This window comes from Talpa occidentalis, unplaced genomic scaffold, assembly GCF_014898055.3.
Source record: "Talpa occidentalis isolate TD23 unplaced genomic scaffold, MPIMG_talOcc4v2.1 talOcc4.3, whole genome shotgun sequence".
NCBI classification, from domain to species: Eukaryota; Metazoa; Chordata; class Mammalia; order Eulipotyphla; family Talpidae; genus Talpa; species Talpa occidentalis.
The window spans coordinates 132,798,450-132,811,195 of NW_023603184.1; the positions used below are offsets into that span (position 1 = coordinate 132,798,450).

The 12,746-nt window shown below is 35.5% G+C and overlaps 1 protein-coding gene across 10 annotated transcripts in view; it reads right to left on the bottom strand.

The window, feature by feature from the left end:
* Positions 1 to 11,469, bottom strand: part of LOC119256170 (ribose-phosphate pyrophosphokinase 1-like) — a 301,237-nt gene extending 289,768 nt beyond the window's left edge. For 5 of the 10 annotated variants that reach the window (XR_005127650.2, XR_005127649.2, XM_054700047.1 and 2 more), the window contains exon 1: positions 48 to 133. The gene's annotated coding sequence lies outside the window, so the exon portion shown is untranslated. Of the gene's footprint in view, positions 1 to 41; positions 134 to 11,349 lie in introns of those variants that run through there. The other 5 variants (XM_054700053.1, XM_054700045.1, XM_037523978.2 and 2 more) reach the window with 3 other exon arrangements.
* Between the last annotated feature and the right edge of the window lie 1,277 nt (positions 11,470 to 12,746).

The window sequence follows — 12,746 nt, forward strand, 5'->3', positions numbered from 1 at the left end:
GCATAATGACCGGTAGGAAGAAAGATCTTGAAACACTATACCCTTACTTATCTTGTCTACTTTATAGACTGTCTGGCACCTTGGGTTTAACCTTCTCTGTGGTCCTGAGGCAGTCCTGATAGTTCTGGACACTGCCTGGACCACGGGGAACAGAGTCTAGAATACTGTAACAAGAGACTTCTCTTCTAGAATGCTCCCTGTTTTCATTATTCTCCTTTGCTCTGGCTACTCCGTGGCACTGTGCTGGTAGTAAAAGTCTATGAGACCTGAAGAAATTTTTTTTTAAAGATGTATTTTTATTTATACAAGAGCTGGGGTACAGGCCAGATGCGCGGGAGTGTAAGAGGATTCACCAGAGCCACAGCAGGGAACAGAATAGGCAGAACAGAACAGACAAAATACACTGCTGAGGGGAGCAGTGGGCGAGACAGGAGAGGTCTCCTGTAGGTTGCTCCTAGGCTGGCGGAGATTGAACCGGCACTGCAGAGGCTGCAGACAGCTTCACAGCGCTGCGCTCAACCGCCTGCACTACCAGGGAGGCCCCCTGAAGAAATTTTAATGATAATAATTGTGATAATGGCATCTTTATTTATAGGAGACTCCCAAGTAGCAAACTTTGTAAAGCATTTTATATAAATTGCCTCTCTACCGGTACTGAATATGCTCTAGTATTTACTCACTTAATTCTTGTAAAACCCAGTTATGCTACAACCTTATTGATAATGATGGTAATCCTTTTACTATTATACAGATAAAAAATACTGAGGCACAGAAAGGTTACGTCATCTGTTCCAGGTCAAAGAGCTAGTAAATGACAGATTTCAACTCAGGTTATCTGGATCTAGAGTAACTGTTCATAACTAGTGTTACCTGGTTAAAACTGAGGCTGTGATGAATGTCCTCATTTCATTTTTTCCTTCAAAAAATTCCTAGAATGAGATACTGGCTTTTATCAAGGAATTGGTTTTTGTTTCTAAGGTATTATTAACCAGTTTGTTCACGATTCTTCTTATATCAAAATTCCATTATTTTTTCCTGCTCTCTTTGCTCTTTATATTGTCGCAGTTAGATCTTTAACATGGAGTGTATGGAGAGACTGGGTAGGCTAAAACACACACTCCCCATTACAGATCTAATACAACAATATAAAGAGATTCAAGAAGCTAATACTCTTTCCCCCACAACATACATATCCACAGTCCTAGTCAATACTGGGTGAACTGATTAAAAATTAAATCTCATGCTGTTTTAGCTTAGATTTCTCATTCACAATCCTCTTACTCTTAATAGACTTTTTTTCAGTCATTTTCTTGAACATTCCATAGCATTTAATAATATTTATCACTCCCTTCTCATGCAACTCTCTCCTGCATCTCCTATCTCTCAGTAGGATAGCACCTTCTGTTACTCCCCTCTAACTTGTATTAACATTCCGTCTCTGCTTCCTTCACTGATGCTACGCGCTGACTACCTTTTTAACTTTGGTGTCTCTTGGCTCTTCACTTGATTTTCTTCTCATGTTGTCGTGTCCCTGGGAAACTCATTCATTCCTGTGACTTTAACAATTTAAATGCTAATACCTCACAAATCCTCATCTCCTCCCAGATACCTCCCTGAAATTCTAACATAGAGATGTTACTGTCTATTAGATGTCATCATTGGGATAGTCTCTAGGCTTTAAAAAAATAATAATTTGCTTAAAATTGAAATCACCCTCTGACCCCTAAACCTACTCTTCATCTTGTGTTTGCCATCTGAATTTGTGCTATGACTGAACACTAGATGTGAAACTCATTCTAGATTTGGAATACAGTAGAAGGGAATGATGAAGAGCGACAATTTTGAATCAGGTAAATCTAAGCTTGAACCCTACCTATTTGACTTAAAATGTGGGTGACCTTTAGAAAGTTGTTTAACTCTCTAAACTCATTTCATTATCTTTGAAATGAAGATAAATAGACCTACTTTAAAGGTTGTTGAGAAGGTGAAAGAGGATGATGTGCTAATGTGTTCTTACTGGAATTCCTAATATATTGAATGTATTTAATGAAGAGTATTGCTATCTTGCTGATAATGCCTCGCCTCTCTCATTCAATCAGTTCCTGAATCCTGCTCTTTCTCAATCTGTAACTTGACTCCAACAATTCTTTTCTCTTTACCATCCTGGCAATATGCCTAATTAGGATCTAGTCATCTCTGCATCAATGGTTGTCATTTCCCTCATTTTTATCACCCTTTTTTCCTGACAGCAGCACACAGGATGGATATACCCACCTGTGACTCACTCTCTCAGGCATGGTCAATGTTAAGTACAATTCTAGAAGTGTAGACTGTCGCTTCACCCCTTTCTCTCTCATGCCACTAGAAAACTGGAATAGCAAAGTGACATTATTAAAGAGGTACTTTAATCCGCTCCTATTCATTTTTAAGTCCTACACAAATCTGGGTACTATATTCTTAGTTGCACAGCTGTGGGCCACTCCACCATGGTTGAAAGCTTTGCAATAACCAGCTTCCATTACCAGTTCTCTCACCCTGCACTAATCCCATCCTCCGTGCTATCATTAAAGTGAGTCAGTTACTATCCTATGTTCTTTTCCATGCATTTCTTATAGGATAAAATTCAACCCCCTTCAATCCCCTCAAAAGGTCCTCCGAACCTGACTCTTTTTTAGCATCTTCTTGCTATTGTCTTTCTATACTTCCCCTTGCACATGACCCTTGAAATAGCAAAATAATGATATCTTCCATCTCAGCCTCGTCCCACTGCAGTCTGCCTTCCACTCCAGATGGCTCCCTTGAATGTGCCCTTCATCCTAGGCACTCATGACCTATATGCTGCTACATCTACTAGATATTTTCCTGCTTAGCAGCAATGGGCATTTTGAATATTTTACTTCCACTGATTGTTTAACTGTTCCTTTATTAATCATACATTTTTGCTTTTTTTAAATTAATACTTTGATATTCTGCCAGGATTCCTTCCTATGAAGTTTTCTTTCCTCTATTCTTTTGTACTCTCTTTGGGAGAGCATCACTTGCCTTTTTGGTTTCAATTACCATCTAAATGCAGATGCCAACCAGTACTCTATTTCTAAATCTGTTTCCTGAAGCCTGTGTACCCAGTCGCTCATAGAATTTTCCCATTTGGTAGGATTATAAGTGACAGAGGCACAGTGTTTCCAGAAGTGATTTCATCACTCCCACCCTCTCCAGACAACTCCTTTTCATTAATGTTGTACATTTCTGTAAATGGCACTATCCATGCAGTTTCTTAAACAAGAAATCTAGGAGACTATGTTTGGCCTCTCCTATGACCTCTATATTTCAACAGGTTAACTTACTGATTACACACCTCCCAAACATCTCTATCACCTTACACTCCCATCACCTCTTAGATTAAATTACCTCCTTTCTTCCAGCTTTGTTCGTCACCAGTCTGTACTCCTCCATGCCTCCATCCAAATCTGATAATATAAGCCCTTAATTTAAAACTCTTCAAAATAAAGTTTAAAGACTTATCACAATGTACAAGGCTTTCCAATATCAGGATCTGGTCTGAACTCTCAGCTCACCTACATACTATTTGCTATGTTGACTCTCCAGCTGTATGACCAGCTACATATAATGGTTTCAGTCCTTCATTACTTTTATTCTCTTCTGTGTGCATGGAATGTTTTCTTTTCCCTACTCCCTTCCTTTGCTTGGCTTACTTGTACTTTCTAAGGTCCTGGTACTTCCCATATCATTACTTCACATTTCTTTACTAGAAACCTTCATCTATGATTGCTAATAACGAAAGTGGATTGAAATTGGAGAACCATAAAAATGTTATCTATATTCATTCACCATTTGTTTTTGCCTATACATTTAAATGCATAACCATTCAATTTTTTTATGCTAGACTATGACTTTTAATTTGGAGATGGGTCCTCTGACCCATTCAGTCTTTATCATAGAATACCATGTGTAAGTTCTAGTTTCATTTTATATAAAGTGGAGTGAAAACTTAAAGACATTTGCAAATTAATCTGAATGTACAATTTTCTGAATTCTTAAGACTTTTATTCTGAGTCTTTTCTGGTTATATTTCCTATACCTACTGTTAATAGAAAAGCATTATTCTTCATTTTGTCTTTTCAAAATTTTCAACTTTATGAAAAAAGTTCTTTACACTCTTGTTCATTGAGTTATACAATCAATTTAATTATATTACATGGCTACAATAGTAAGTCAACAGTCAAAAATAGTTTGGGCATAAACAATAACTAATTTTTGGCAAGCATGCAACTCACCCAATGAGAGGAAAGGCAATATATGCTTACCAGAGCATAGCCTACTGTCTGTGAGCTTTCACTGAGCTCTCATTACTAATCAGTTTGTTTTACAAAGGCAATTAATACTATTGGTTAATTTGCAAAGTCCATTAAGAGCACTCTGTATATATAGTTGTCTGTCTTCCACATGAACTGTAGGAACTATGAGGACAGGAGAGGTATGCATGTCTTAGGAGGAGACTATCTCTCTTTTTATTCACCATTGTTTGTTACTATGTTCTGGGCATGAAATAAATACTTGCTGAAGGAGTGGATATATTAATAAATATTTAAAATATCTACCCTCCATATTCTGTCTATAGTCAAGTATCAACTTCTTAATGAAGCCTGACTTTCCTAAATAATTGCTCCTTTCTGCAAAGTAAAAAATGTAACTTCCCACTTCTTTCTCCACTGTATACTTATTCTAACATACCTCTTTAAAATATTGTTATTAACATTTAATTTTATTTCTGTATCCCTTTTAATGTATTACATATCTCTTGAAGGTGGGAACTTGTTTTTATTTCTATATATTGTTTTTAATGTGTAATTGGAACATACTGTTTTGTCTAAGAAAACTAATTAATAAATACATGGATAAATAAAATATGTCTGCCACATAGTATTCTTGTTATCATTTTAAATGATGACACTGAGGCCGAAAATATTAGCTTAAGTCATATTAAAAGCAAATAAAAATATTGGGTTTCCTTGGTCTGTGGACTCCTAAGCTCATGCTCTCTTTCAACTCTATTATGTCTTCTTCAATTACCAAGTAAGATAAAACCTTTTGGAGGATAGAAGTAAAGTATTTCCTGGCCCAAATCAATTCTCCTTACTTGCTAGCTATTTGTGACTATTAATATTCTCTCTATACACTCATAGGTGAAAAGCAAGTAGGAAGAGCCGATGAAGAATGTTTAGGAAAAAGGATGCAAACCTAAGCAATAAGGAAGAGTATGTGGTCTGAATTAGAGGAATGTGGAAACTGAGGTGGGAAAGAGATTATATAAACCAGACCCAAGAATATAGATTTGCCCTATGGCATTACTTAACCCATGGAATGAGAACATTTCTATAAATTATCCATGCCATCGTTACCCTCTGTGGGAGAATAATATATTTCCATATGTGGTTTGGGAAGGTTTCCTGGAGTAGATTGATTCCAAGTGTTATCTTCAATGGTTGGGACAAATATAACTTACTATTTGGGAAAAAAAAAATCTAATCTGCAGGCTAAAAGCCACTGGTATTAAAGGAACTGATACAAATAAAAAATAGGCAAATCTCAGTGATGAATAGAGTGAATGAAGAAAGTCATTGCAATGACATAATGAGCAGTGGAGAATCTTTCTACAGAGATCAAGGGCAGAAAGACAGGCTGTCATTTTACTGATTTTCCTGGACCTCCAGCTCTTTACCACTGAACCTTGCATTCATCTTTGGCTTGGTCCAAATCATGTTTGGTTTGGTGTGGCTACTGATAATTCATCTTAATGCTTCGGACATCATGTCTTGTGCCAAATCTCTTAGCTCTCAAATGAGTGACTTTACATTTTAAAATATTTGAACCTGAAATCAACTATCCAGTTTTATAAACACTTCTATAACTATTTTTTTTCAGTATACTTAACAATGTAGATATTTAAATTTTGTATTTCACCACACAATTTTCTTTCATATCATCTTATTAAAACACATCCAAGAAGTACTCTATCCTTTCTCTCTCTAGTCATTCTTAATTTTATTCAGCAAAGATAAGCACCCATGACATCACTTTCCTAAGTATCATTATCTCTATGATCTCTTATTTTTCTTGACTTTATAAATTCTCAACCCACAAGCAAGTGGATCAGTGGTCTCTCATTTTTCCAACATTAACTTCAATCACTTTATACAAATTTACTTCCCCTAAAGTCAAATTATCTTCACTAAAAATTTAAAATACAAAATCTTCTAGGAACATTGAAATAATTGTAAATATCATTTCAGTATACTTTATTTACCTTCATATCTGAATCTTTTTAAGCTTTGTAGATTCAGGGAAGTTACTGAAATCTTTTAAAGTTGTTTTGTTACTCCATCCAGAAATGGTGTTGACAATGGCATCAAGATCATATGATTGTTGTGAGGTTGAAATAATAAAAGCATGGAAATCACTAAAGTGACTGCCACATGATAAGGAATTAATAACATTAATTAATAAAAATGGTCATTATTATAACACAAGTCATATTATCATATTATTGAGTTTAATTACTATGATAGATTATAGATCTGTGATTGAGCCCTTGAAATGTGACTAGTCCAAATTGAGATACACTATTAATATAGAACACAAACTGTATTTCAAAGACTTTATAAAATGCAAAGAACATAAAAGGTCTCATTTGTAAGATTTTTTATAAATGCACATTAAAATGAATATAATTTTAATTAAAATGAATTAAAATGAATTAATTAAAATGAATATAATTTAGATCTATTGGAATGAATAAAATATACTAAAATTAATTTCAATTGTTTAAATTTGAAATGTGGCTACTAGAAAAAAATTAAATTTAACATAGCTACTGGAAAAATTTCAATTAGTTAATATGTAATTTAAAATAAATTATGTATACATATGTATATTGATTATGTATGCATTTAAGTTATATATATACATAAAACTTGTAATTGTGGTACATATTACATTACTATCGCACAGCACTGCTATAGATAATCACCAACCGATGAGTGGGTAAACTTTTATTGAGAAGCCCTGTCATATACATGCTCACATTAAATGTTACCCATAATGAATTTTAATGAATTCATAATGAATTCTTAAATACACATTGAAAATATTTTGAAACCTTCAACTGTAGGCTATATGGATGATAGCCTCTCTGAGGATTATAGATTTCAATTGATCTTTCCATATAGTGTAATCTGAAATTATTTTTATATTTGTAGAATGGCCTCCTTACACAGCCTGTGAGAATAATAAGATTTACTTGAGTATCATATATTTATATATCCAGTTAATTTATATCTGTGTGGGTAACTGAAGATCCAGGTGATAATAAGAAAACTTTGTTGATTTTACTACATGCAGGTACCAGAAGATCAGTCATAGGCTGTGGTTACAAATTGGTCCTGGTGAATATAAATGAAAGTGGTTCTGAATGTTGTGCTAGGATATAAGATTGTTCTATAACTGTACATTCTGCCTCTTAGTGTGACCGTGCGCATCATCTGTTATAAAATCCCAGTCTCCAGTCATGTTATTAACTGCCTGTGAAGATTAAAAGGCTTATATAAATAAATTCACCAAAAACCTCAAGATGAAGCCCTTTGTTCTGTCTCTGTAAGTTGAGATGATTTTCAATAACCTCTAGTTCAAAATCAGATGATAATACATGGCACACTCAAGTATGTGCAAACATACCCCTACTCACTTTGCAGTTTTATATGCCACATTTACACAAAGACTAACTAGTCTGTTATATACATCACAAAGATGAGAAATGACTCAAACATTCATGGATAAAGAGACATAACCAGACCCCAAATGCTCTCCAGCAGAATGCTAGGGTCAACCAGGCTCCGCCATATTTGTGCAAGTTTGGACTCTGCTTTGTTTTGCTTTGTTCCTTAGGTACACTAAAATTCAGAAGAACTGAAATATATATATATATATATATAGAGAGAGAGAGAGAGAGAGAATATTATATATATGTGTTATATGTTATATATAGGCATACCCTTTTAATCCTAATGTATTTCTTTTTTTTTTTTTTTTTTTTTTTAAAGATTTTTTTTAATAGAGGCATGTTTTTATTTATTTATTTGTTTGTTTGTTTGTTTTGTTTATACATGCACTGGGTACAGTCAGAAGCGCGGGAGGGTGAAAGAATTCACCAGAGCCAGAGTAGGGAGCAGAGCAGGCAGAAGGACCGAAGTACACTGCTGAGGGGAGCAGCGGGCGGCAGGAGAGGTCTGCGCGCCATGTGGGACCCTCCTCCGGTGGCCGGGGAGCAGCCGGGGATCGAACTGGCGCCACAGAGGCAGCGGGCAGCTTCGCAACCCAGCGCTCTACCGCTGTGCCACCTGGGAGGCCCCTAATCCTAATGTATTTCTTTACTCCAAGGTTAAAGTAGGTTTCCCCTACATTTGTTACTATAGTATTTTACTTTACATTTATAGTAGTAATTGTCATGTTTTCTCCATAATTACTTGTTTGCTTTCTCACTGTATGGTAATTTTCCTGAGTATGTAGACTATATATCTTATGCAATATCATGTCCTAAGCACCCAGTCTGTCAATTGCAAGTACAGAATAAATGAATGAATGCCCTATGGTACTGAGTAAAATGATCTGCTTGTAGTAGGCACTTGAATCTTCTAAATTTTAGATGATTTTACTAGTGAATACCATAACAGGAACCAATCATGCAGAAAGAAAGAAATAGTACAGAAAAGAGAGGGACAGAGCTTAATGATGTCCTTAAACTTTCCAGCTGGTCTCAAATTTAATGTCAGGAACTAAATCACCTGCACATTCTACCTTCTTAATGTCTTGTCCCATGGGTGAATTCTGCAGGCATTTGTTCACACTTTTCCATGGTTATGTAATGATGTTGCTGACAATCCCAGAATAAATAATGTTCCCCAGGGCCAGAATCCTAGAATGAAAATGTGACTATATTGTTCCAAACTTTATTTTGTTCTTCTAGTATATTAACAAGTAATTTTTTCAAGGTTCTCAGAAGAATAAAACAAGCAAAAAAATCTTCAAATGAAAACAAATTCCCCTCACCTTGAGAGAATCAGTTTTAAATTTAGATTCAAATGTGTGCATTCTTTCATAATTGTATCTTCTAAATATGCTATGTTTAATATTACTTAACAAAATGATCAAGGCTATTTTTCACACTTTAGACACATACGTAGATTCACCTTACTTCCAATAAAATATCAAAAGACCTTGTTGTGTAGGTGTTTCTACATAAAATCAGGATGCTCATGTACAGTGATAAATAGGTTGGGATAAGTCATTCACTCTTACTGTCATTCAGATGGTCAATGATGTGACTGTCCTTGTTTCTCCAAATTAGTTTTATGGAGTTCTGCCATAATAGCCTGGACAAATAGACTGAATTCAGCTCTCATAGACCAGCACAAATTTAGAAGCTAAAACTCTTGCTCTCCCCAGACTACTGCATTTGTAATTTACATGGTCTCAAAATAATGAAAATAGGTCTTACTTAAAAATAAGGAAAGTAGAAAAATGTTTTGCTTCTGAGAAATACAAGGTTTATTTATAACTCAGCCTCCAGAGAACTGAAGAATAAGCAGCTGATAAATAGAAAACAGAGAATCTATAGACCTAAAATGTAAAAGCAGATGAATAAAATATACTTCGCTGGACCTTAGCCCTGTGCTGCTGTATCGTAGGTATTATAGGTGACACTCACTGTCCAGTAGCAGGTGGCTGCTATCATGGCCTGGTGATGTTGGGTATGCTGGGTTACCATGGGACATTAGCATTGCCCACAGCTGCTTAGATACCTCTATGTGATGACTAATAATTGTATTGGATTATACACAGGTTAGAAATGTGACTGACGATTACTACTGTTATTAATATGAAACATATCACCACAGAAAGGAAAACACATACCCTTCATTATCTTGGTTATTTCTGAGAGTTCTAAAGTGCCTTTTTTTCCAAAGTGGACTAATTGTGCTCTTTTCTGATTCATATATAGCAGCATAACATAACTAACCCAGGCATATTGTAACATACTTCGTCTTAAAAAAACAAAAGAGGGCCTCCCCGGTGGCGCAGCGGTAGAGCGCTGGGTTGCGAAGCTGCCCACGGCCTCTGCGGTGCCAGTTCAATCCCCGGCTGCTCCCCGGCCACCAGAGGAGGGTCCCACATGGCGCACAGACCTCTCCTGCCGCCCGCTGCTCCCCTCAGCAGTGTACTTCGGTCCTTCTGCCTGCTCTGCCCCTCGCTCTGGCTCTGGTGAATTCTCTCACCCTCCCGCGCTTCTGACTATACCCAGTGCATGTATAAACAAAAAAACAAACAAGCAAACAAATAAATAAAGAAAAACATGCCTCTATTAAAAAAAAAAAAAAAAGAAACTATCATTAAGATGATCTGCATTACTGGCTATGTTAGTAAATTTTTATTTAACTTCAGAGTCTCAGGCCATTTCAAACTCTTTCGTGTTAACTTTTCTGTAGGTAAGAAATCATGAACCAGGATAAGTTACTCTAAGAAAAGTTCAAAATAAGTTAGTCCAAATGAGCATTTGATTCAAGTTGAAAGACATCATATTGAATCTGGTGACTGGTCTGTCAAGATGATATTTAATAATTGTTTTTTTAAAAGCCAAAGACTTAACACTTATCGTCAAAGCAATGAATATAGTTTTCAGCATGTTGTAATTTAAATAGGTAATATTGTGTCCATTTTAGAAATTCTATTAAAAATAAAGAAAATCATGTGAGGGATATAATGCCATAATCCTCTTCTTTACTTCAAATGAATTAGGCAATGACACATTTCTTATCTCAAAGACCCAAGAAAGTTACTTGAATTCTTGGTAAAGTGTTATCCCTTTACCCATGCCTGAAGCAGTTTTTCTCATGCTCATTATGTGATCAAGTGATCACCTTCTTAGCTGTGATCCAGACTTGTCAACACATTAAAGAAGAAAGCAGAAGATTCTGGGCTTATACTTGTAACTTGGAAAATGTACCCGTGTTATAATAAAGCCAAACTACCATTTGCTAGGATGACTAAAAAGTACTTTGGCTAAGGGTTTGGAAAAACATGAGTCACTTGCTGTCCCATTTTTTTCCCCTTGAGTGTTACTAAGGGGACACACCAATATATACATTATAAAATACATATATGTAATATATATAATATCACAATCTGATGCAAATAAATAAAACAGTTAAGGGAGGTGGAATGGGTTAGAGAGACAAAGAATAGACTATTTGAAGTCCAAAAGTATACGTTACTTACTATGTGGCATGGAGACCATGATTGTAGGCATAACTATAACAACCATCCCTGAAGACTGGGGAAACTTGTCAGGTCAAAGCCAAGGAATTCCAAATGGTTGTACATGTTTCATTCCTGAGGGCAGACAACATGAGGTTGGATATTATTGTAAATACATCACTCACTTAACAATGGATAGAATTGTGACTGGGTGGTGAATCTTGGAAATGCCCATATTCTATGGAATTAACACTAAAGAGGTAAGTTAGAGGATAGATTTTAGCATCTAAAGAGAATAAGCATAATGTACTCATTGAATTTAGAAGACATGTGACAATTTATTGCAAACACTTGGAGATGGCCAGAGTTTCCAGTGCTGATAATGTCGTATCATTTGTGATGAGGCAGCTCAATACTTTTGAACAGAAAGGAATCAGAAAACAAAATGTAAACACTGGAAGTTATGTTTTTCAATAAGGAAAGAAAATGAATATGGGGATATCAATAGAATGATTTAGATATGGAAAATGCTCTATAAAATTGGAAGGAAAATTGGTAAATTATCAATATGGTAATTATCAATAAGTGGTTACATTTACATTTAAAGTATAAATGGATCTTCAGTAGACCAATTTAGAATAGTTTATCTATTTTTTAAATTTTCACAGAAAAATTTAATTCCAGGTTCTTGTTGCTGAGCTACTCAATTCTGTATTTCTCAGCCTTCCTGGCTGTGTCAACCATCATTTGGCATCCTGCTTTTAAATACTAGAATAAGCAAAACATTCCTTAGAAGTTAGGTCTGCTGAAACACTTTTTAGTCTCTGCTAAGTTGTAGTATTTGCTTTTAGTCTGTTTGGGTTGCTAAATACATACATACATACATACATACATACATACATGTGATCAACTGAGTAGCTTATAAACATCAGAAATTTATTTCTCAAAATGCTGGAGCTGGAAGGCAAAGACCCCCTGCCTGCATCGTCACATTCACGAGCCCCTATTTCCAGGGCATAGCTAGTGATTTCTTTCTGTGTCTTCCCCCAGTGAAAGATACACCGTGGGCATTAATTCCATTCATTACAGTTCTACTCTTAGGACTCAATCACCTACCAATAGCTCCCTGTCCCAACATCATGAAATTGTCATTAAGGTTTCAACATGAATTTTGAGGTGACAGTGACATATAGACTATACATTTGCTATTCACCCTTTACTAATTTGGGCTAATCTATCAAATACTGAATAAACTTAGGATTAGTTCAGTTTTAGCTTTTTCTTTACTTAATTGGGATATTTATAAAGAAAATCAAACCAACCTGATTCTGCTTCCTTATTAATAAGGTATCTATATTTTCCATGTGAATTTGGAGAGTGAATCAGATAAAACCAGTAACCATCGTGCCAATTTGTAA